This window comes from Anabrus simplex, chromosome 3 (genome assembly GCF_040414725.1).
Source record: "Anabrus simplex isolate iqAnaSimp1 chromosome 3, ASM4041472v1, whole genome shotgun sequence".
Classification (NCBI taxonomy): Eukaryota; Metazoa; Arthropoda; class Insecta; order Orthoptera; family Tettigoniidae; genus Anabrus; species Anabrus simplex.
The window spans coordinates 50215505-50242656 of NC_090267.1; the positions used below are offsets into that span (position 1 = coordinate 50215505).

General features: G+C 44.5%; 1 pseudogene; it reads left to right on the forward strand.

Annotated features, from left to right (window-relative positions):
• The first annotated feature begins 17529 nt into the window (after positions 1–17529).
• LOC136867568 (5S ribosomal RNA) lies at positions 17530–17648 on the forward strand (annotated as a pseudogene).
• Positions 17649–27152: the final 9504 nt, after the last annotated feature.

Sequence of the window (27152 nt, forward strand, 5' to 3'; positions counted from 1 at the left end):
CCAGCGTGAGCACCTCTGGTCTAACGCTTCAGGGGTATTTAGTCCTCTACTGCTTACCCTCAGTAAGTGCAGTGCCCGTGTAGAAATACCTGGACAAGAGGCCGCAAGCCTCTACCCCTCTCTTAGCTTGTACTTTTCCACGTCACTCACTCAGGGCTTTGAATGCCTAGTACTGACAGGCTACAGTTACCTGTTTTAGTCTACAGTAATGGTTGATATAAATAACTACATAGCAATTTGTTAGTGTGTGTTTACATTTGCGTACTTTTCTATCAACACGTTTCCTTGAGGAGATGCTATTTTTATCGGAACCCGTTTTCTTTTGTTTGAATGTTTAAAAATCACGTTTACCAACAGAAAAGATCTACACAAGTATGAAGGATGAGAGTTATCCACCTAATCAATACTTTACTTTACAAAGTGTCTTTCTTTCCTTCTTTCTTTCTTTCTTTCTTGATCAAATTTCCTCGGACTCAGCGAGGGATTCCACCTCTACCACCTCAAGGGCAGTGTCCTGGAGCGTGAGACATTGGGTCGGAGGATACAACCGTAGAGGATGAGAAGTACCTCGCCCAGGCGGCCTCACCTGCTATGCTGAACAGGGGCCGTGCGAGGGGATGGGAAGATTGGAAGGAATAGACAAGGAAGAGGGAAGGAATCGGCCGTGGCCTTAAGTTACGAACCATCCCGACATATGCCTGGAGGAGAAGTGGGAAACCACGAAAAACCATTTCCAGGATGGCTGAGGTGGAAATCGAACCCACCTCTACTCAACTGACCTCCCGAGGCTGAGTGGACCCCGTTCCAGCCCTCGTACCACTTTTCAAATTTCGTGACAGAGCCGTAAATCGAACCCGGGCCTCCGAAGGTGGCAGCTAATCACACTAACCACTACACCACAGAGGCGGACTTACAAAGTGTCTAATAATTTAAATTACATAAAAACTTGCTTTAGTTATGACAAGCAGGTTCATCAGCAGCTCAACAGGTCGAAACCGGTACTGTGTTTTTATGTAACTTAAATTATTAGACACTTGGTATAATAAAGTATTAATTAGGTGGATAACTCTCATCCTTCAAACTTGTGTGGTCAAACTACCAATACGGACAATGAAGCTGATAGATATAAGAAACGATCTAGCAGTGGCATGCTACTGTGCATTATTCTGCTTCATAATTCCTGATAGGAGATTGAGCGTCTTAAGTCCTTAAAAAGATAAATGATCTTTATTTTATACTTCATTGCTTATAACAAACTTTAAAGAATATACTTATTTTTCTGGTACATCGGAAACTGCAAAGCATGCTGCTTCATGCATTTTATGCAAACGCCGTGAGCATATTCAATTATGTATGTCTTTATATGAAAGAATGTTATGAACATGTATTGTACACCCCTCCAGACGTGCGCTATGTGATAGTGTCCCGGAGTAGCGCTCGTACCAGCTGTTTCTCATGAACACAGAACTGTCGCTCAGCTCCTGACCTTGACATGCCTGTTCCAGTGTTTCGTGTCAGCCATTGGAACAGGCACACGACCTGGCTAGTGAAAACAACTGTTTTCTTAGGATCGATTAGTGATCAGAAGTTGGCTATTATGTCTAAATTATGGGAGCGAAGCCATGTTCTTAAAATGCATCTAATGGTGGTCTGTATTGAGCAAAAGGTTGTGGGCGGAAGATTCATCTGTCATTATTAGTTACAAAAAGTATTAAAGTATGAAAGCTCTCACAGCCAGTGTCAATATAATAAAAATCTTCCGGGCTATTATGCCGTGCTCCACTCCTCTCATTTCGTCCAGACGTTTCGACTACTGCTGCGGTAATCATCTTCTGTGGCGTCGTGTAAATACTCCCTCCTGTATCCGCTGTGAGACGGGATGGTGGGGGAATTGACGATGTACACATCTCACCTCTACCAGTATTTTAAGATAGTATATATATCGTCTCGCAAAGTAAAGTGTTACATGTTGGAGTTCGCTTTATATGACTTTATTCCTTGGACAACTCTTCTTGACCCCGACGGTATTACCTTCATGAGGCCTTGGAAGTCTTTCATTTTCACGCCCTTCGTGGCCCTTGGCTGTATTTTAGCGATGCCTTCATTCTTCGAGGTATCCGGCCTCCTCCTTTTCCCTTCTGATTAGTATTAATACAGAGTGGTTGCCTAATAACTGTGCTTCCTCTTAACACATTAACCACCACTACCACCTTTGTATAATGAAGTCATGTGCTCACTTTCTGACTTGTACCTCCGAAACTAAAGATCTGATACGAATGGTTGGCGTTGTTTTTATTTACGTCCCACTAACTACTTTTACGGTTTTCGGAGACGCCGAGGTGCCGGAATTTAGTCCCGAAGGAGTTCTTTTACGTACCAGTAAATCTACCTACAGGAGGCTGACGTATTTGAGCACCTTCAAATGCCACCGGACTGAGCCATGATCGAACCTGCCAAGATGGGGTTAGAAGGCCAGCCCGGCTATCGTTTTATTAGAAATGCGAGAAAAAAGAGAGAATATGAATAACTGTGGGTCTTGGTTTAATAAGCGCACTGCAGGTGGCTTTGGAAAAGTTACTACTTTGAGGTACAATGTTTATTTTGCGATTGGTAACACAAAACCCGCTATAAAGGGTACAGGTATGTGGACGTCAAGTAGTGATGTCATAAAAGTGTTAGTGTGAACTGTATAAGTATTATAAAGAGAGAAATAGAATTACCGTAAGTAATTTAATAGATATATACTTACCAGATATTGTATTAGGAGTTGAATCATGGCTGAGAAATGATATAACGGATGAAGAAATTTTCTCACTGAACTGCAGCATGTATCGTAGAGAGAGGATAGCAGTGGTAGGACGGAGAGTATTCATTCTGTTGAAACACAAATTTGCAAGCTACGGAAAAGTTAAAGATGAAATTCTAGGTGTAAGACTCATATCTAAATATTATAGGTAACTTGATGTATTTGGAATGCACAGACCTAGAAAGGATGACGCTGATTCAGAATTATTTGATAAGATACATACAAAAACTTGAAAACAATGAGAAAAACGTCGCACGTATTTCTGAGTGCAAGGCATCGGAGACTGGTCTTGCAGCCCAAGCTCTGCGTCCCTCTCCCTCGACCCACCTCCCGCGGCGTGATGCTGTATATCGGATAGGTGCAGTGACCGGGGGGGGGGGGTAGAATTGCTAGGCTTCGCTCCGTCAGATCACCACTGCTAACGAACAACCATGCGTTACTCACCGTATATACTTCCTCACTTCATACTATACCGCTTTTCACGAGACTTTAATCCTGGTGTAAACAAATAGGCGGAGCACCTTGCCTATGCACGTGGACATGAACGTAGTTGGTTGGAGAAGCAGCCGTTGCACTCACTCGACTGTATGCGAGCTCGAAAAAAATAGTACTTCTCATTAGTTTTATTTTATTTTAGTTTATTAGGGGCTGCCTGGCCGAGGCGGTAAAGGCGTCCTCGGTTCGCCCGGAAGGACGTGGGTTCGAATCCCCGTCAGGAAGTCGTAAAATTTAAGAAACGATATTTCCACTTCCGGAGGTGCATATGGCCCTGAGGTTCACTCAGCCTACATCAAAATTGAGTACCAGGTTAATTCCTGGGGGGAAAGGCAGCCAGACGTAGAGCTAACCACTCTACCCCATCACGTGCCGAGGTTAACAATGGTGGGAGCCTTTACCTTCCACTCCTCCAAGGGCCTTCATGACCTGTACGGAGGTGACTTTGCTTCTTTTTTACTTGTTAGTTTATTACATTTAGGGCCGGTATTATAATGAGGGTTTAAACTGAAGATTGAGTTAAACTGTAAGTTGAGTTTAAACCAATGTTAAGTCTTATAATGGCCGGCCTATGTTAAACTGAGGTGAAGAAGTAAATATGCGATCTTGGTAGCAGTGACTGTCGATAATGTTTTGCAGTGACTTGCAAGAAAATATGACTATCGATAGCGTTTTCTTTACTTTTTGCAGGTAAAATGGCGGATAAAAGCAATAAACGTTGTCGTAATTTTACGTGTAAAGAAATAGAATTTCTTGTGCAATCAGTACAGAAATATTTATATACAGTAGTCCGTGAAACAGTGGCCTTATGAATTCCTCTGAATTCTTCCATTTTAATAATCATACTGCGGGAGGCCTAAAACTGCAATGCTATTAGTAGCTGACTGAGGGGTTCTACAGCATGATGTCTGAAATAGAAGGAAGTTATTGTATTTTCTAAAATTTACACTTTTGACATTCAAACAGTTCAAAAAGTCATTTTTTAAATTCTCACCTTTTCGTTGCATGTATTATTCTAGCACCAATTTGCTGAAATAGGGTTATGACAGTTTGTTTTGTAAGCCTAAACCTTTTTAAGAACTATTTTTCATTCGATAACTTATATGAAAGCGACGTCCCCTTGATCGGAAAACCTCGGTAGTTCCCGTGGTCGTTCAATAATTTGAACCACTTCTTCGTCATCGCTTACTATTTCATCAAACACCTCAAAAATATCTTCGAGATCCATTCATTCTGCCATGTTGTAAGGTTATGTATTCTTAAACTTCAGTTTAAACGGTAGATGAGTGGCAGTAAAATTAATCTCTAGTTAAACTTAAGATTAAGTTGTATAATACACGACTAACAGGTAAACCGAAGTTTAAACTGAACCAACAGTTTAAACCTCTATTATAATACCGGCCCTTAGAGAGTTTGGAAGAGTACGTAATCAAATGGTTGTCATATATACCGGTATATATATATGTTCTTGTTTTAATAAATTAGTGATTAAATAACGAGAAATGAAGGCACAAGGCGTGGTGTATTACAGGAAGTGTTCTCGTAGAGAGGGAAAGTCCCAAGCTGTACAGCGTGAAGATAAGGTGTTGCATCTTGCAGCAGCAGTCAGTGTCAGTATTCAATGGAGCAAGAGGTAGGACCATCGCGTTTAGTGAAGCAAAAAAGAGGAAAACCGCTCAGAAGTGACCGTAGGCAGTGCATTATGAATATTTTCAATAAACTAAGTGAACATAATCCAGGTTTAGTCGTTTATTCAGAAGTTCTGATCTTCGCACTGTTGTCGTATGTGATGCGTAGCCCTGTACGTCCAAACACGAGAGGTAGAGGGCGGTACAACACGCTCAGCGAATCACTACTCTTTCTTTGCCGGAGGCGTGGACATACCATATTTACATCAGGATTAAACTCTCGTGAAAGGACATATACTGACATAATTATATAGATAAAAGGGTGATGGTATTTCACTCCCGTTTACTTCTACATCCTTGTAGGAAGACACTATACGGCTGCTGTTATAGGAGTAATCTAATTTTCTTTTTATAGCTAGATCTGCTCAAATGAAATGCATTCTCTCAATTTCTCCTTTCTTCATTGGAATCGAACATGTAATCATGGATCGGACACAACCACTGATCTCCCGAGGAAGATAATAAACTAGTGAACGATGGTAACAACCGCTGGTATTGCTGTAAAAATTTTAATTAATAATAACAATTATAATCATAATGCATGGTATCTGTATAGGCTTGGTGGTGACCTAATAAGGATGAAACGAATGCCGAAGACGTCATAAACACCCAATACCCAAGTACGGAAAATTAACAGTACGAAGGCGTTGATTCTGAGAATTCAACCGGAGCCATCGGACCAAAAGCAATCATTCTATCCATTTAGCCACAAAACCAGACGTTTGCTAAGGAATTTAATTGGCTAAAGCTTAGGCTACCACCTTCACTGATCAGGTGTTGATTATCGACAGTAGCAAAGGCCAGGGCACTAACCTGTGAAGCAGCCTTGACAACACAACTGTGGTGAACCAGAAGGAGGGCTTAATGGAGTAGGGTTCCTAATCAATCGATACCTCGTAAACAAGGTCTCTCTATTGGAAGGTACTTCAAGTAGAATAGCGCGATTAGTTCTAAAACTCTCTAAGATACACAAAATGCACATTTTGCAAGTATAAGCCCCCACATCAAGCCATTCATACGAGAAGTTAGAATCCCTTTATAAGAGTCTACATGAATCTTGTGGTTGTTACTTTCAAATAGTAATGGGTGGCTTCAATGCGAAGGTTGGAACCTGTAAGGCTGGTGAAACATTTATTGGAAACCATGGGATAGATGAGAGAATTGGTCCAGTTTGCCGAATACACCAACATGCGTATAATGAATACATTCTTTAAGAAACACCCACAGCGTAAATGGAGATGGAGAAGTCCCAATTTTGAATTCACGAATGAGATCGATTTTGTTCTCTGTAATATTCTACAAATCACTAAGACATATCAGTCCTAAATAGATTCAATACTGGTAGTGACCACCGATTAGTAAGGGCTAGAGCCGAGTTATACATTAAGGAACATCGACTTTAACTAGTGCGGGTGAAAAAGAAATAAATAAATCTTAAACATCTAGAAGAAAATAAAGAGAAATTACATCAAGTCCTTTAACAAAGCCTACATGAAACAACTGGTGAAAATTTGGCAAAAATGCTACTGGATACTGCTGAAGTAATTGGAGGATTGAAAAAGAATAACATTCGGGATAAGAAACTCAGTGACGATACCAGGAACCTAACAAAGAAGAGGAGAGAAATGAAAATTCAGTCTGATTGTGACAAAATACATTACTCTGAGCTGTGCAAAACCATAAGAAAGAGAATTAAAACCGGCTTAAATAAATTCAATGAAGATACTCTAAGAACTTTCTTATCCGAAAAAACAAGTTTAAAATCTGCTAAAAGGAAGCTACAGATCGGCAAGAAGCAATTAATTGCATTAGATGGGGACAACGGCCGAATTACTGATAGGGAAGAAATGGCCATGTCAAAAATCAACTGGCAAGGTACAGGAATCAAAATCAATGGGAAAAACTGAACAACTTAAGGTTTGCAGACGACATTACACTTTAGGCTAACGACATCGATGAACTACAAACTCTAATACAAGATCTTGTCTCAGCCTGTCAAAAAGTGCGACTATAAATGAACCTTTCTATTATCAAAGTAATACTCAACAAATGGGCCCCAGCAAGAAAGCTACACGTGGGAAACTCCACACTAGAACAGGTCAATGAGTATGTCTATCTTGGCCAGCTTTTAAACATGAAAGGGGACTTAATACCGTAAATCTTCCGACGTATCAAACTAGGATGGAAAGCCTACGGAAGAAATTCTTCAATCTTCAAATTCAACATGCCAACTCACCTAACGAAGATAGTCTTTGACCAGAGTGTTCTTCCTGTACTGACTTACGGTTATGAAACCTGGACAATGAGCGAGTTTGTTAAGCAAAACTTCTGAGCAGCCCAAAGAGGTATGGAACGGTTTCTGCTAGGCTTCACGAAGAAAGACAGGAAGAGAGCATATTACATCAGGTCAATCACAAAGGTCAGTGACATTTTAGAAAGGGTGGCTACCCTAAAATGACAGTGGGCAGGCCATGTTGCTCGGAGAACTGATGGTAGTTGGACAAAGCTTGTGCTTGAGTGTAGTCCGAAAGATCATCTGAGACCAAAGGGAAGTCCATCGGACAGATGGGCTAAAGACATCCGGAAGATTACTGGGATCAATCAGCAGAACATTTCTCAAGATCGTCCCAGATGGAGAGACCTCATGTAAACCTACCTTGCTTCGGACTTAAAGAGGCCACATCGCAAAAACGATTGAATATGGCTGATAGTGACATGTAAGCTTTTGGAAAGCATTACTTATGATTATATATGTTTGCGAAATGAATAACTGTTTGGATAGAAGGCAGTTCTGGTTTAGGAAAGGTTACTCCACTGAAAGCTCGACTTGTAGGATTCTAGTAAGATATAGCAGATATCCTAGATTCGGGAGGTCAAATGGACTGGATCGCAATTGACCTGTCCACCGCATTTCCACAATCCGCTCTACAGCAGCGATAACACGTGTCGTTGCACTGGAATGGCTAGGAGTAAAGCCGGCAACTTGTTATCTTGCTGCCTCTCTCTTCTATTATGTACAGTATCTAGTGGGGACGTACAGTAAGTCCATTCGCATTACAATACACACAGCAGGAATTTTCAGCCCGGGGAGGCCACCACCCGCTCTACAGCAGCGATAACAGGTGTCGTGGCACTGGAATGACTAGGCGCTAAGCCCGCAACTTGTCCTCCACGCCGAGTGGCTATCCATACCTTCAACGCGTTCTAAGTGGCGACACAAGTGGACATTTGTCCCCACCAGACACGTAAGTTGTATATACACCAAAAAAAGTTGCCTTCCAATCTTTAGGGTAAAAGTTGTGTGAAGATCAAAAACATGAGAATTACTTTATTTGCTTCATACCTAATTTTGAATGTAAATTCTGACCCGTGGCGTGTGTACGCCCAACATATTGATAGGCCTACCATTCTGGTAGAATTAGAGCAATTGCGATAGAACTTACATGGCGTACTATTTTCAAAACTTACCCCATTATTTGAAACATTCTCGGGCTGTATACAGTAATAATTAATTAGCCTTTCGTATCAGCAGTGACCAGCCAGGTTTATTTATTTATTTATTTATTGGTTGGTTGGTTGGTTGGTTGGTTGGTTGGTTGGTTGGTTGGTTGGTTGGTTGGTTGGTTGGTTGGTTGGTTGGTTGGTTGGTTGGTTGGTTGGTTGGTTGGTTGGTTGGTTGGTTGGTTGGTTGGTTGGTTGGTTGGTTGGTTGGTTGGTTGGTTGGTTGGTTGGTTGGTTGGTTGGTTGGTTGGTTGGTTGGTTGGTTGGTTGGTTGGTTGGTTGGTTGGTTGGTTGGTTGGTTGGTTGGTTGGTTGGTTGGTTGGTTGGTTGGTTGGTTGGTTGGTTGGTTGGTTGGTTGGTTGGTTGGTTGGTTGGTTGGTTGGTTGGTTGGTTGGTTGGTTGGTTGGTTGGTTGGTTGGTTGGTTGGTTGGTTGGTTGGTTGGTTGGTTGGTTGGTTGGTTGGTTGGTTGGTTGGTTGGTTGGTTGGTTGGTTGGTTGGTTGGTTGGTTGGTTGGTTGGTTGGTTGGTTGGTTGGTTGGTTGGTTGGTTGGTTGGTTGGTTGGTTGGTTGGTTGGTTGGTTGGTTGGTTGGTTGGTTGGTTGGTTGGTTGGTTGGTTGGTTGGTTGGTTGGTTGGTTGGTTGGTTGGTTGGTTGGTTGGTTGGTTGGTTGGTTGGTTGGTTGGTTGGTTGGTTGGTTGGTTGGTTGGTTGGTTGGTTGGTTGGTTGGTTGGTTGGTTGGTTGGTTGGTTGGTTGGTTGGTTGGTTGGTTGGTTGGTTGGTTGGTTGGTTGGTTGGTTGGTTGGTTGGTTGGTTGGTTGGTTGGTTGGTTGGTTGGTTGGTTGGTTGGTTGGTTGGTTGGTTGGTTGGTTGGTTGGTTGGTTGGTTGGTTGGTTGGTTGGTTGGTTGGTTGGTTGGTTGGTTGGTTGGTTGGTTGGTTGGTTGGTTGGTTGGTTGGTTGGTTGGTTGGTTGGTTGGTTGGTTGGTTGGTTGGTTGGTTGGTTGGTTGGTTGGTTGGTTGGTTGGTTGGTTGGTTGGTTGGTTGGTTGGTTGGTTGGTTGGTTGGTTGGTTGGTTGGTTGGAATGTCAGGACTCAGCTATGGACCCCTTGTTCGCCAACCTATGCTCCCGAGTAGACAGCCCCTTTTATTCACCTCTTGCGACAGGCAGGCGATAACGTGGGTGTTATTCTAACTCCACCACCCACAGGAGGATTGCATTCTGAGGTCGGAAGAAGCTTAATAGCTTGCCCATGAAGAGGATGTAAATTAGTAAGTTAAGGAATCAAACATTATATTAATGATGTCCGGTTCCTTGTACAAATAGTCACATTAGTGGTCTTCGGTTCATAAGGCCCCGGGTTCGATTCCCAGCTGGGTCAGGGATTTTAACTATGGCTAGTGGACTGGGTGTTTGTGAGCGTCTTTACATACATTTCTTCTTCTACACACATTACAACACACTACCAACCACTACAGAAATATGCAAATAGCGATGGCATCAGGAAGGGCATGTGGCCGTAAAACTGATTCTAGTCAATACGTATTGTCCACACTGGAAAACTGGGAGAAGAAGTAAAGAAAGAAGGCCATTCGAAAAGATGTTACCAGATTAAAGATATCCATAAAGGTCGCGGAAGTCTCTGAATACTCCGAGCAAGTAGCTGCGCGGTTTGGGTCACGTAACTAAGAACTTTAATTCGGGAGATAGTGAGTTCGAATCCTGAAGATGGTTTTCCGTGGTTTCCCGCTTACATACCAGGCAAATGCTTAGGCTGTACTTTAATTAAGGTCACGGTCGCTTCCTTCCGACAACTAGTCATTTCCTATCCCACCGTCTCCAGAAGAACATTCTGTGTTGGTGCGACGTAAAGCAAAGTGTAAAAAATAGAAGTATCTTATCCGAATATGCTGAAGGTTGGAGTATGACTCGCTCAAGTGGAACATTCTCGATAGCATTGATGAACTCTGCAATTGAACAGGTCTTCTGTCTTTAAACACCGTGTAAGTTATAAATTATACGTTTTTGTGTTAGTATTTTGTTTGAATGCGAGGCACATACTCACTCCACTATAATAACAGGAAAGACTAATTTTGCTTACGTTCAAATCAGTTTTCATAACTTATAGTACTTCCAAAGCGCTCCTATTTTAAAATAAATCTTAAGTCACGTCCGCATTCTACACTTCATTATATGGTCTAATACAATATGTCCCAACATTATTGAACTACCACTTCTACTGTTCCAATTCTTACAGTCCCATAATCCCTTGAGAACTTTGATAATATGTCCCTCATGCATGGCCATCCATCAATACTTCATATAACAGCCTGCAAGATCACATCGACAATCTGTATTCTAACGCCCCTCCTTGGTAATATGTCTCTCAATAAAGACATCCATCAATACTTCACCTCACAGCCTGCAAGATCACATTGACCATCTGTACTCTAACACCCCTCTTTGACGATATGTCTCTCAGTCAAGACATTAATCAATACTTCACCTCACAGTCTACAAGATCACATCGACTATCTGTACTCTAACGCCCCTCTTTGAAAATATGTATCTCAGCCATGGCCATCCAACAATACTTCACATCACAATCTGCAAGATCACATCAACCATCTGTACTCTAACGCCCCTATTTAACAATATATCTCTCAGTGATGGTCATCCAAAATAATGTTCTATATCACAGCCTGCGTCCAGCTCCATGGCTAAATGGTTAGCGTGTTGGTCTTTGGTCACAGGGGTTCCGGGTTCGATTCCTGCCAGGGTGATGAATTTTAACCATAATTGGCTAATTCCCCTAGCACGGTGACTAGGTGTATGTGCCGTCCTCATCATAACGCGCAGGTCGCCTTCGGGAGTCAAATCAAAAGACCTGCACCCGGCCTCTCCGGAGGCCACACGCCATTATTAATTAACACAGCCTGCAAGATCACATCGACCATCTGTACTCTAACGCCCCCCTTTGATAATATATCTCTCAGTCATGGCCATCCATCAGTACTTTACATCACAGCCGGTACGGTTGCTAGGTAACACGGCGTCACACATTTTGCATTGCTAATTGGCATAAGTTCAGTATCTGCGGCCTTCTTTCAGCACTAACATCTAGGCGTGATTGTACTGTCATTTCTTTCTTTCACGTGGACTTCTCGTAGTTGACGTGATCGTGCTGTGTACAAGGCTACCAACTTATGAACTTATCATGCTCGCTAATGACAAAGCCATTGGTCAGATCCAGCTAGTGACAAAAATCATTGGTCTGGATTGGTTAGATCCGGTTAGTGACAAAACCATCGGACTGTGATCAAACAAAGGAGTCTGGGAGCATACGCTCCCCCATGTTACGGCCGCGAAGCCTCTAGCATTCTGTAGGGCGATAGAAGCGCATTCTATGTTGGTCAGTGGTGAAAAACTGAATTAATATACCGTATTATATCGGTTAGCGACAAAGCCTGGTTAGGTCCAGCTAGTGATAAAACCATTGGTCTATATTGGTTAGGTCCTTCCCCGCTGACACGAGGATGCACGAATATTTTTCAATGCTGAGAGTGTGCTTCGTCCGCTGCGTTAAGGCAAGTTCATATAAAATTATTGCTGTTCTGTATTGTACACTGTTTCGTTACAGATCCCATTTAGTTGTGATTTTATTGTGCGCAGATTGGAAACGAAATGCATTTGACTTGATAGCTGGGAATGACGTCATATCCGATTGTATCTCAGCCAATGGAAATGCTACTGCGTGCTTAAGCAATGAAGAATGGCGCGTGGTAAATTACAATACCGTAGGTTGTAATACAGTAAACGTACTTCTGGGGGCTGGATGGTGGGTCCCTGGTGAACTCATCTCTCCTCTACAAGTTATTCCACATAAGATTTGTACTACTTCATTTCCATTATAACGCTATAAAACTTAGGCAGCGGTTACTCAATTTCTATCCGCTAATTTCGTAACGCAAATCTTCACATGACGAACCATGTTCCTATTATTTGTTTTTAGCAAATTCAGTAAATACCTGCATATTAATGAGCGCCATTTACAGAGCGAGTGCCACAAGAGTTGCCGTCATTCCTGCGCGTCGCGTGTCGCGTGTCGCTAAAGAAGCCCGCGATCGCCGTCACACCGTTCCCGGACGCCCGTGGAGAACACATCAACGTTGATGAATGGATAATCAGATTGAGAAACTGATAGAAAATCAACAAAACTTACCCCATTATCATAAGTATTAAAAAAGCTCTCCCTCATCCTGTAAACAAGCGTTGTTGCGTTTGATGATATTGTGGATCACTCTCTACATATTTAGCCTCATGAATCGTCAAAGTTTCGGTGCAAATTGCTTTTAAAAATCTTCTTCTTCTGGTTCTGTGTCCATCACCCGATGTTGGCGACCATTCTGGCTACCGTAGTATTGTTGTTAGCTGTGCTGAATACCGAAATGGTATGTTTGTCCACAACATTGTCTCAGGTCTCCGGCCAAGATGCTCCTGTGGGTGGGGGTGGGAGAAAAGCACCCACGCGATTGAAAGAGGCCCCAAGGGCTCTCAATTTCAGAGCGTGTGTTGGTGACCACGAGTCCCTGTTCTGTGTCCTGGCATTGCTTCCGGTTACTTGTTGCTAGGCTCCTCGCTTTCATCTATCATATCCGACCTCTCTTGGTCTACTCTTGTTATTTTCCGACCCCGACAGTATTAGGTTTTCGAGGCCTGCGTAGTCTTTCATTTTCACGCCCTATGTTATCCTTCTCTTTCTTTGCCCGATGCCTCTATTTTTCGAAGTGTCGGATCCCTTCAATTTTTCTCTCTTATTAGAGTTATATAGGCACCGTTCGGGATGTACTAGTGGCGCCATACAGCGTCACCGAGGCGAATTAAATGTGTATCTTGCGTCCACTGTGGATTTTCGGAGTGACATTAAAAAATTGTGGATCTGAGCACTGAATGAGAGTTTCTACTCATCAAAAGTAAAATATTTGGCTTCCCATCGCTCTCTAAGGGTGAACATTTGTGCGTAAGTGGACATGTGAATCGAAATGAGAAGAGATGATGTATCAGATATTTCTGCAAATGTGATACGGCAAACCTCTGCCACACTACCACCGTACACAGTAAGACTCCAGGTAACTGTATAATTGTGTATATATCTGTTATCCATTCCATTCTAAGTAAATACGAAACTTTCAATTATTATTTGTATTCGAGTTTGTTTAATTTGATTCGCAGCGCAATGTTTTTAGTGGGGACTGATCCTGTCCTGCAGGAGAAGGAGGATTATGTTAACACATTTAAATTATATGTTATTATATCAACAATGAATGTTCCTTCTCCAAGACTAGTCTGCTACAAAGTTGGGGTATACCTAGTGCTACTAAGACTCAGAAAAATATACCGTATTCAAAGGGAAAGCGAATAGAGGAGTCTTCCCGAGGAAAATAATAGAAGTGTACAGTTCCTATCTCCTTTCTAACAAAAGATAACTTTCGACGTATCAATTGCACCTAAGCCGAATAAAACAATAGTGGCGGTAGTGGTGGTGATTATTGTTTGAAGAGGAAGTACAACTAAGCAACCATCTTCTATTCAGCACCAATCAGAGAGAAAAATTGAAGGGATCCGACACTTCGAAAAATGAAGGTATCGGCCAAAGAAAGACAAGGGGCCACGAAGTGCGTGAATATTACCGGATCCCTAGGCCTTGATACCCAATACCGTCGAGGTCGGTAAAGAACAAGAGTTGACCAAGAGAGGTCTGATAGGAAGGATGGATGCAACTGAGGAGTGTGGCTGTGGTATTGGTTCCCAACGTGAACCATCTGGGTTATAAGAAAGAAGAAAATATACTTTTGTGTATATCCGTATTTTCTGTCTAAAGTACTTTTACTGTCAATGCGTGAAAAAAGACAAAAAAACTTTTCACGATTCAGTGCTTGAATCCATTTTTACCGCCTTCATGCCTCAGTTATCCTCTTAGGAAAGGAATAGAATATCACATCAGTAGTATATCTCTGTGCCTAATGGAACACCCTACAACACAACACAGTACGAAACTTCCCCTTCCTTTTCCTTTCTGCAATTTCTTACGCCTTACATTCATGATTCCATTAAACTAAATGAAGCTGCAAGTCCACATTTAATACAACCGGTGGCCACAAGAGTGTAGCGCACGTAGCCTATAGAGTAATTACCACCACCATCATTCAGCCAAGACGTACGGGGTCTCCCAGGACCTCTCTTCCTCTCGACCTTTCCCTGTATAATTATTAATTAATTATTTACAGGAGAGTGTAAATTTCCCGGTGCCTCCTGGTATATCCGAAGCAGGGGAGCTTATTGATCTTAACAGCCCTACACAATTCTATTTCATGAAACTAAATATGCTGAAAGACCATGTGCCTGTATTGAACTCATTACAATTTGGGATGAAAGAGGCAAGGCCGTTGGGTGCACGTGTTTAATGATGGAGAGGTCCGAGGATCTTGCTGGCCACGGGAGGACCTCAACATGCTCCAGGCAGTCCAGAGACCCCGTGTTGTATGTAGACGTGCATTATCTTGTTGGAACACTGTCGCAGGGTGCTGTGCCATAAGGGGTAGGATGTGCGGACGCAGAATGTCTGTGACGTATCGCTGTTCCGTCAAAGTCTGCCGAAGCACTATTAGAGATGATCTGAACGCATAGCCTATGGCTTCCCACACCATGATGCCAGGGATTATGCCTTTTGTCTTTCCACAATATGCCCTCTGCCCTCGTCGCTGCCAAACCCGCACACGATGGTCATCGAAGATTATGAAGAAGCGGGACTCATCACTGAATATGATCCGACGCCAGTCGTTCTCTGTCCATGCATCCCTGGCAAGTTACCACTCCAAAGGCAGACGTTGGTGTTACGGTGTCAATGGCAACCGACGCATGGGCTGGTAGGACCCCAATCCGGCGGATGCGAGTCGTCGAGACACTGTGCGAGAACGCACAGGATGTTGTAGAGTCTCCAGTATATGTTCGCGGATGGCGGGTGCCGATGTTATGGGATCCCGCAATGCTTGGCGCACCATACGATGGTCCTCTCTCGGGGTGGTGTTTCTTGGTCAACCCGAACCTGCACGACGTGATTGGGTGCCCTCATGTACCATTGAATCCAACATCAAGCCACTGTGACATCTGAATGGCCCACATGCCTGGCAATTGCACGATACAACCAACCAGCCTTATGCAGTCCTCTGCCAAATGCTGTCAGTTGGTGGATAGGCTGTCCAACGCGTCGGTGAGGCATCGCGGGCGGTTCGTACTGTGCGCAATCCTCTCTGCACGTCTTCCTTTCCTGTCTGACTCACAGCAGTTGGCTGGTAACAACTTACCAACAACAGGACGGTGCCATAACGAATGCACCCCGGTGGGCGAGCTACACATTACAGATCCTTGTAAATCAAATCATTTACTCACACATCAATGGTGTACATGTGCACCGAAATGGGATAATACTGGACCACTCCTTCTGGGTGCTTGACTTTTTTGTCAGGCGATGTGCATTCTGGTGAACACTTCCACATTGCATGCTTTGTCTACTCAGCTGACATAAAAAACGCACAGTAGACCCACACTTCACATGGTGGGTTTTGCCATGGTTCAGGACTCGACTGCATACACCACGACGGAAAACACACAGCACCGTGTGATCCTAACCCGAAATGCAATGGTAGTTCTCTGATACAGAGCACTCAACGGAGGCTTATAAATGCTGCCCAGGCCTTCTCAATGTGCACTCCAACCGACCAACCGAGCAGAGGACAGGTGGCCACGGCTCTACCATGGCTCTACTCCTCCGCATTCGGAAGACGGAGAGGGGCTGGTCCCAACAGTCGGCTGTCCTGAGAATTGTTTTCCGTGGTTTTCCATTCTCCTGCACTAAGGTGAATGTCGTGACAGTTCCTAGTATAGGCCACGGCCACCAACCCTCTCACATTCTCCGCACATCTTATTTTCCCATACAAATCTCCTGGCGTGAGAGACGGCGTCACCGTCTAAGAGGCCCACCTCTCCCTTCAGGGAGAATGGGTCCCACTGCTCCTTGACGTGATTTTCTCTACCCTCTTTATCGGAATTCCACTGACCCACAGATCGGGATCTAAGACAGAGCCCATGATCACATCCATGTATTTGGTTTTCTTTAAGTTCGAGTTTAGACCAAGGTTTTCCACATGTCTCCACCACTTTCGACAGGATGTGCTGCAGGCTCCCCGCCCTATTGACCATAACGACGGTGTCGTCAGCATATTTGATGTGTTTAACGTCACCCAATTCGTTTTGATGCGACTATCCACATCATGGACAGCCCCCTTATAGCAGTACAGGTTGAACAGGAGAAGGGATGGAATGCAATCTTGCCTCACACCTCGTTTGACTGTGACTTCATTCGCAATAATTCTCCAGCACACGAAATTACAATGCTCAACACTTAATTTGGAAGCCAGGAAAAGCACCAAACTGATCAATTACTGCTGCATAAGAAGCAATCACGCTGTAGGGAAGCTTATCGCAGACTAGGTGAGGTCAAGACATCACTGGGTGAGCTATTGCATCATCCAGACGCACAGACACTGCACAGGGATGAAGCGGTAACCCTATCTAGGCTGTATTTGCATACAATACACTGGGTGGTCGGAAACAACGTCAACCAGATATATGAGCGTTGGAGGGTTGGTCATACTGATGAATAATTTGAAAGAAATAATTCGATATCTCACACCGTTGCCAGTCAGAAGTTAGCCAATCAGATCACTTCGAGGGCGAATTTAAATTGATTTTGCTATGCGGTTTTGCTAAATCTGTACGTGACTTAAGACTGGCATGAGAACACCAGTGAAAGGAAACAAATTTCGCCTGTGGAGGGGCTTAAATAGAGACCTCCAAGCTGACAGGATCACGCCAAAGCAAGTGCGCTACCGTGACACTGGCTGAAAGTAACGTTGTGTTTGGCATGATGATGATTTCTCGGCATGGCGTTCTTAAGTCACGTACAGATTTAGTAACACTGCCGCCAACGGCCATACCATGTTGAATACACCGGTTCTCGTCCCATCACCGCAGTTAAGCAGCCTTGGGCGTGATCAGTAATTGGATGGGTGACCGCTAGGGAACACCACGTGCCGTTGGCTCAATTCCCTTTAACCGGGAAAGTTGGTCGTGCGGTTAGGAGCGTGCAGTTGTGAACTCGCATCCGGGAGAGAGTGGGTTCGAACTCCACTGTCAGCACTCTGAAGATGGTTTTCCGTGGTTTCCCATTTTCACACCAGGCAAATGCTGGTGCTGTAACTTAATTAAGGCCAAGGCCGCTTCGTTCCCATTCCTAGGCCTTTCCTGTCCCATCGTAGCCATAAGACCTATCTGTGTCGGTGCGACCTATAGCAAATAGCAAAAAAATGTAACACAGAGCGCAAAGCGATCTGATCGTCTAAATTGAGCAACTGATAAAATGGGTATAGTGCGAGATATCGAATTATATTTTTTCAATTATTTATCAGTATGACCAACCCTCCAAAGTTCATATTATCGGGTTCATGTTGTTTCCGAGCACCCTGTACGTTCACCTGTTCATGTTCTTGTGCAGTACGTAGACTCTACGAGCATCGGAGTCCTAACCTTCACCCGTCACTTGAACTAGGATGTAAATTGCATCTTACGCCCTTCCTCGCGGTACACGTGGATGTAATCCGCTAATGGCTGGGCACCACATTATCAGCCTCGACAAGATGAATAGCGCACCCGCAGATAATGCTCCTCTCTGTTACGTTCCTATCAGTGCCATCAACTAGAGTCTAGTTCCCCTCCTTATTGCTCAACTCCACGTCACCTAGATTAGGGGCGGCTAACCCTGGTCGGCACACCGAACATATTCATGACAAGTAGCTCAATATCCCTTTATTATTATTCTACCGTTTCTCCAACTCCAGTGGGGTCGCAGGCGCGAGCTGTCACACATACGGCCGGATCCCTATGTGGAGAGATTTAATCACTATTGCGTGTTTTGTGGCGGACGGTAGTGTGGTGTGTTGTCTAAATATGAAGAGAGAAGTGTTGGGATAAACACAAACACCCAGTCCTCCAGGCAAATGAATTAATCAGACCCGACTGAAATCCCTGATGGGGCAGGAATCCGTATCCAGGACCCACTGAACCGAAGGCCTCATCGCTGCCCATTCAGCCAATGAGTCGGGCAAGCTCAATATCTCATTGTCTCTGTTAATTTAATTATTTCTTCTGGTTGATTTCAGACGAAAAAGGAGTGTTACGAAAATGTTTCAAACTTTGGACTGGGAAGACTTTGGAGTGAGAAGAAATGCTCGATTTCATGGACTGCATGATTTCCTAACTCCGGTCACGCTTTTGGTGAGCAATCCACCACAGAAAGAATCTTTAGAGTTCATTTGTCACAAGTAAAGCCCGTATGAAATCCCTTGTTTTCAGTGTAGGCTGCTAAGTCATGGCAGTGAGAAAGTAGTTATATATACAGTATATACAGGCTGTTAGGTGTATACGTGCAGATATTTATTGTAGCAATAGAGAACGATGTGACGAACCACTATATATCAAACTTTTAGTAATCCTCGGAAGTTATTTTCGAGAGCAAAGGGGTACGATGTTTTTAGAATAGGTAGTATGCCTTGTTCATGTGAATGAATAGCTTTCCTTTGATAACAGGCAAGTCACGTGCCATCCCTGCCAAACTGGTTTCTGTTCTCTTTATGTTTAAGAGCAAATGAACTACTGTGACAGCTGAGCGCTCCCTATTCCATGCCACGAGATGTTACGTAATATACTTGCCAAACTGGTTTTATGTTTACGAGCAACTGACCTACGGTAACAGCTGAAGGCTACCAGTCTACAACATGTTACGTTACATTATCGCCAGACTGGTTTGTTGTTGTTAGTATTTAGTTTCCGTCTTAGGGGTTTCAGACAACACTAGTTATCGGTTTCGGACCTTGGAGATGTATTGAATTCTCAGCGTTAATACTGGTTCATTTGCTGTTACGTCCTTTAGGGGATAGGGATATCTGTGGTCGTCAGCCCTGTGGTCTAGTGAGTATGGAAATGACCTGAAAACCTGTGTCGGTGAGCGACCTGTACGAGCGTGTGATATAATTATTGGTTGGGATACGCACGCCGGGACGTGAAATGCGGTACGATCCCCGTTGTGCATTGCGTAAAGGTAGAAGAAGGAAGACAGTTCCTTGCGCCAACGAACAAATGCATGGCATAGGATATCCATATGAGTAGAATCAGAATTGAATTATCGAAGCACATCGAACGTTTTGTTTCAAACGAAAAATGGACATATTATACAACTAAGTAAATTAAACGTACCTACATTTCGTGCTTCCTGCCTGGTTGAGTGGCTAAAACGGTTGAGGTGCCAGCCTTTTGACTCCAACTTCGCATGTTCGAACCTGGCCCCGTGCAGTGGTATTCGAAGGTGCTCAAATACGTCAGCCTCGTGTCGGTACATTTACTGGTACACCGACCTCGATAGCTGCAGTCGCTTAAGTGCTACCAGTATCCAGTATTCGGGAGATAGTGGGTTCGTACCCCACTGTCGGTAGCCCTGAAGATGGTTTTCCGTGGTTTCCCATTTTCACACGAGGCGAATGCTGGGGCTGTACCTTAATTAAGGCCATGGTTGCTTCCTTCCCACTCCTAACCCTTACCTGCCCCGTCATCGCTATAATACCTATCTGTGTCGGTGCGACGTAAAGTAACTTGTCATTCGAGCCAAGACACCACTGTGGTTCAGAATATCCTCTGGTGCTTAAACATACGTTCACGGAGGTCATCCGAAGTGGTTACCTCAGTTCGGTATACTTTGTTTCTCATGTCCCCCCAGGCATAACAATCCACTGGAATAAGGGCTGGCCAATTGATAGTTCCACATCGTCCTGTCTACCGTTGAGGAAATGTCTGCACCATCGTGTAAAATCCACGTGGTTCGGCGTAGTCGAAGCGACACGTCCTCTGAAAGCTCCAATAACGTACTGTATCTACTGTACAGGAGCAAGATAACATTAATAAAAAGATGTAACCGACCTCCAACTACACCCATCCTGATATTAATTAGAACCGGTGCTGGAAACTGCCTTGTCCTATTGAATGGGGATATTCCACAGCTCATGAGTGGGATATAGTGGGTTCCAACCCCTCTGTCGGCAGCCCTAAAGGCGGTTTACCGTGGTTTTCCATGTTCACACCAGGCAAGTGCTGGGGCTGTAACGTCATGAATGCCACGATCTCTTCCTTTCCCGTCCCATCGTCACCATAAGGAAAGCTACACCGATCAAATGTATGCAAGTAAGGTGACTGGTACCGGTCTGAGTGTCTGAGACCGTTGAGGTCCTTATCTTCCGACCTCCAACTTGGCAGGTTCAATCTTGGCTCAGTCTGATGATATTTGATGGGGCACACATACGTCAGTCTCGTGTCGTAGAAATACTGGCACGTAAATGAACTCCTGCGATATGAAATTTCGTCACCTCAGCGTCTCAGAAAACGGTATAAATAGTATGTGGGATGTAAAGCAAAATAACGCTAATAAAAAGACAATTGGTCAAAGAGACAGACTTCCCACTGCATCCATCCAGATATCAATTGAGAGCCGGTGCTAGAGGTTGCCTTGGTATACTAAATATTAAACACTCCTTCTATAAAAATTGCCTCATGTGTCACTAATACACTTGACAGAAATTCTGGATTGAGTGCTTGATCAATTAACCAGCGGCAGAAATCCACTCTTAAATCATCACCGAGCTTGATAGTAGCAGTCGCTAAAGTTCGAACAGTATCCAATATTCGGGATGTACTGGCTTCGAATCCCTCTGTCGGCAGCTTTAAAGGTGATTTTCCGTGGTTTTTCATGTTCACACCAGGCAAATGCTAGGGCTGTACCTTAATTAAGACCACGGTTGCTTCCTTCCCGATCCTAGTCCTTAGTTATATCTGTCGCCATAAAACCTATCTGTGTCGGTGCGACGCACCGATACAGATAGGTCTTATAGGACGATGGGATAGCAAAGGCCTAGGAGTTGGAAGGAGGCGGCCGTAGCCTTAATTAAGGTACAGCCCTAGCATTTGCCTGGTGTGAAAATGGGAAACCACGGAAAACCATCTTCTGGGCTGCCGACAGTGGGATTCGAACCCATTATCTCCGGGATGCAAGCTCTCAGCCATGCGTCTCTAACCGCACGGCCAACTCGCCCGGTAATAATAATAATAATAATAATAATAATAATAATAATAATAATAATGATAATAATAATATTTTTTGCTGCCGGGCAGGGTGGCTCAGACGGTTGAGGCGCTGGCCTTCTGACCCCAACTTGGCAGGCTCGATCTTGGCTCAGTCCGATGGTATTCGAAGATGCTCAAATAAGTCAGCCTCGTGTCGGTAGATTTACTGGCGCGTAAAAAGAACTCCTGCGAGACTAAATTACAGCACCTCAGCGCCTCCAGAAACAGTAAGAGTAGTTAGTGGGACGTAAAGCAAATAACATTACCGGTATTATTATTAACAAGTCATTAGGAGCTGAAAGGCAGGGAAGAAAATAGTAAAATATGCGTGGTGTAGGAGGAAACAAGATGAAATGTCCTTCACCCGTGCCTACATCGCTCGCAGTAGTTTACTACAGGATAGTATGCGTAAGACCAGAACCAGGTCTCTTTGCGATGAGTCAGGTGTATCTTCGTATTGTGGTTAGCACTAGAGGACAAAGTGTGACAAACAGGTTTTGTGTATAAACATCAAACATGCACATCAACAGACACACACACGCAATGTACCCAAACCAGTACAGTGTAGAATGAAGAACTGCCATGCTGTGTTCAAGGTCAATATCTAGCGTTTTAACAAGCAAGTCTTCCGTGTGTTGTGTTCAGCTTGAGCCACGTACAAGGCAATCGCGAACTGAAAGTCTAGATTTATAATTTTTGTTACCGGTACTTCAATTTTTCTGCTCGGATTTATGAGAATATCGAACTATCGAGACTCAAAATACTACATCGATTGAGAACTGAACTCCCAACTCAATACGCTGCAGAAATGGTGTAACATCTGACATACCAATGTGAAACACGTAGCAATTGTTCAAGTGACCTCCCTGGACTACTCTGCAGGCTTCACTTCTCCGTACCCAGCGAGTTGGCCATGCGGTTAGGAGCGCACAGTTGTGAGCTCGCATCCGGGAGATTAGGGCTTCGAACCCCAATGTCGGCAGCCCTGAAGATGGTTTTCCGTGGTTTCCCAAGTTCACACCAGGCAGTGAGGGGGTTGAACCTTAATTAAGGCCACGACCACTTTCTTACCATTCCTAGGCCTTTCTTGTCCGATTGTCGCCATAAGACCTCTCTGTGTCGGTGCGACGTAAAGCAACTAACAAAAGAAAATCACTTCTCCGAATCCAGTCTTCCGTAATATCCATTGGAGATCTGGCGGGCCAATTGATGGGTCCAAGTCGTCCTATTCGCCATAGACCAAAGGACTGATCCAAATGATCACGCAGTAAGCGGCTTATATCAGGTGGTGGACCATCGTGTAAAAACCCCATGTTTCGGCGTAGTCGAAACGGAGCGTCCTCTGAAAGCTCTAATAACGTACCTATGAGGAACTCCAGGTAAGATACCCCTATGAACTGTGCAGGTAAGATGATGATAATAATGCCATTGGCTTTACGTCCCACTAACTACTTTTCACGGTTTTCGGAGACGCGGATTTGCAGGAATTTAGTACCATAGGAGTTCTTCACGTACCAGTAAATCTACTGACACAAGGCTGACGTATTTGAGCACCTTGTCAAGACTGGACTCAGAAGGCCAGTGCCTCAACCGTCTGAGCCACTCAGCCCGGCAATATGATTGGTGCAGCACTGCGTAAGGTGCTGGCCTTCTGAACCCAACTTGGGAGGCTTGGTCTTGGCTCAGTCCGGTGGTATTTGAAGGTGCTCAAATACGTCAGTCTCGTGTCTGTAGATTTATTTGCATTAAAAAATACTGCGATAAAAAAATTCTGGCATTTCTGCGTCTCCGAAAACCGTGCAAATTAGTTAGTGGAACGTAAAGATATTATTATTATTATTATTATTAGTAGTAGTAGTAGTAGTAGTAGTAGTAGTAGTAGTAGTAGTAGTAGTATTAATATTATTTTTACGGAAGTTCTAATTAAACGGGTCCATTACAGTCATCATTTCACCTATCGGTACTTACTGTTCAGTAATAAGCCTTCCGTCCGCCTCTGTGGTGCAGTGGTTAGTGTGATTAGCTGCCACCCCCGAAGCTCGGGTTCGATTTCCAGCTCTGACAAGAAATTTGAAAAGTGGTACGAGGGCTGGAACGGGGTCCACTTAGCCTCGGGAGGTCAAATGAGTAGAGGTGGTCCGATTCCCACCTCAGCCATCCTGAAAGTTGTTTCCCGTAGTTCCCCCCTTCTCCAGGCAAATGCCGGGATGGTACCTAACTTAAGGCCACGGCCGCTTCCTTCCCTCTTCCTTGTCTATCCTTTCCAATCTTCCCATACCCCCGCAAGGCCACTGTTCAGCATAGCAGGTGAGGCCACCTGGGTGAGGTACTGGTCATTCTCCCCAGTTGTATCCCCGATCCAATGTCTCACGCTCCAGGACACTAGCCTTGAGGCGGTAGAGGTGGGATCCCTTGCTGTGTCCCATGAAAAACCAACCCTGGAGGGTAAACAGATTAGGAAAAAGAAGAATAAGCCTTCTATTAGAAATGCCCGGCGGCAATTCCACAGTAGGTCTTTTTCCTTCGAGCAATGTTCACGATGGATGCAACTACGGTTTTTGAAATTTGTCTCATTAATAACAATTTCACTGAATACTTATAGCCTTTTCTTTCAGTATCCACCGTCCTTTCAATGACCTGAAAAGTTTATGAATAAGCATAGACAACCCGCATTGTCTATTGTCAGAAATTCATCGTAGACTGTCGCAATAACAGCACAGAAATGTTGCGCCCATATTTCATTTACTTATTAACCATTTCCTTTCATTTTGTCAGCTTGGATCACTGGGTAATGCCATTGACGTCTTAAAAATCGCACACAAATACACAACACTTGATTCGCACGTATGTGCTTGTACGGATCTTCGACGTCACTGTAAGGATTCTGTGTACTTTTCACACAGAGTACCCTACACCGGTTTTCGAGTACAGCAAGTGACCTGGCACGTGAGTCATCCTCTTCTACTTGCCAAGCCTTTAGGGGAAGTGCACAACAACATGTGTTGGCCTGCGATAAGAAACAGGTTCAACAAGCCCTATACTCGGCTACTGTACTTCCGCTACGCGTGGACAGAATGACATCACCGGCGTATCCTGCTACGGCCGTTCAAAACACATTAGGTCCTGAAATATTTGGCTCAGTTATGGGCAAACTAATAGGACAAGGTAAAAAGTACATAGCATATATTATGAGATGTATTTTTCTTAGCCGACTAGCTTAATATCTGCACGTATACACCTAACACCCTGTATATATACAGGGTGAAGCGTAATTCGCGCACTCGGGAGTCGCAGCGCGACTCCTCACATGCCAGGAATAAAAAAATGTATCTTACAAAATTTCGTCTTGCGAGTATATCCGGCAGAAAAACGACGTTGAAAAGCAGCAATCTGGCAACACTGTAACCACATGTACGGTAACTACCTCTGTCAGCAGAAGTTAGTCGTACTGTACAGTTGGTGCAGTGGATAGAGTTTTGGGTTAGCATGCAGGAGATCGAGTGGTCGATCCTGGGTTGAGGCGTATGTTTTTTATTTTGTAAATGTAGTCCAGGTGGTATGGTATCTGGCATCTTAATCGTCAACAGCGATTGCAGTGGGTCCTCTAGAAACCATTTGCACTTACATACTACGATTCTAGAAATGGACGAACAATCGTTTTCATTGGTCAGCTTTGAAAGGCGCCCTTTCCACGTCGTGGGCGTAAATTTAATATGGACAGTATTAGTGCTAATGTGCTACATCTGCGCGATCATATTACATGTAGTATGGTGGCGTCTCCGAAACCCTTAAAAAGTAGTTCGTGGGACGTGAAACAAATAACATTATTATTATACATGTAGCCGCCTCTGTGGTGTAGTGGTTAGCGTGATTAGCTGCCACCCCCGGAGGCCCGGGTTCGATTCCCGGCTCTGCCACGAAATTTGAAAAGTGGTACGAGGGCTGGAACGGGGTCCACTCAGCCTCGGGAGGTCAACTGAGTAGAGGTGGGTTCGATTCCCACCTCAGCCATCCTGGAAGTGGTTTTCCGTGGTTTCCCACTTCTCCTCCAGGCAAATGCCGGGATGGTACCTAACTTAAGGCCACGGCCGCTTCCTTCCCTCTTCCTTGCCTATCCCTTCCAATCTTCCCATCCCTCCACAAGGCCCCTGTTCAGCATAGCAGGTGAGGCCGCCTGGGCGAGGTACTGGTCATACTCCCCAGTTGTATCCCCCGACCAAGAGCCTGAAGCTCCAGGACACTGCCCTTGCGGCGGTAGAGGTGGGATCCCTCGCTAAGTCCGAGGGAAAAACCGAACCTGGAGGGTAAACAGATGATGATGATGATGATGATTATACATGTAGTATGTAAATGACAAGTAGATGTTGTGTTATTGTACTGCGCTATCATCTTTAGCATATCGAAAGTGATATTGTTTGTGTAGTTATTCTGTCCTATGACTGGTCATTTGTTTCAGCTGTCTATTTCTTATTAGTATAACCAGGTATGTCCGCCTCTGTGGTGTAGTGGTTAGCGTGATTAGCTGCCACCCCCGGAGGCCCGGGTTCGATTCCCGGCTCTGCCACGAAATTTGAAACGTGGTGCGAGGGCTGGAACGGGGTCCACTCAGCCTCGGGAGGTCAACTGAGTAGAGGTGGGTTCGATTCCCACCTCAGCCATCCTGGAAGTGGTTTTCCGTGGTTTCCCACTTCTCCTCCAGGCGAATGCTGGGATGGTACCTAACTTAAGGCCACGGCCGCTTCCTTCCCTCATCCTTGCCTATCCCTTCCAATCTTCCCATCCCTCCACAAGGCCCCTGTTCAGCATAGCAGGTGAGGCCGCCTGGGCGAGGTACTGGTCATACTCCCCAGTTGTATCCCCCGACCAAGAGCCTGAAGCTCCAGGACACTGCCCTTGCGGCGGTAGAGGTGGGATCCCTCGCTAAGTCCGAGGGAAAAACCGAACCTGGAGGGTAAACAGATGATGATGATGATGATGATTATACATGTAGTATGTAAATGACAAGTAGATGTTGTGTTATTGTACTGCGCTATCATCTTTAGCATATCGAAAGTGATATTGTTTGTGTAGTTATTCTGTCCTATGACTGGTCATTTGTTTCAGCTGTCTATTTCTTATTAGTATAACCAGGTATGTCCGCCTCTGTGGTGTAGTGGTTAGCGTGATTAGCTGCCACCCCCGGAGGCCCGGGTTCGATTCCCGGCTCTGCCACGAAATTTGAAACGTGGTGCGAGGGCTGGAACGGGGTCCACTCAGCCTCGGGAGGTCAACTGAGTAGAGGTGGGTTCGATTCCCACCTCAGCCATCCTGGAAGTGGTTTTCCGTGGTTTCCCACTTCTCCTCCAGGCGAATGCTGGGATGGTACCTAACTTAAGGCCACG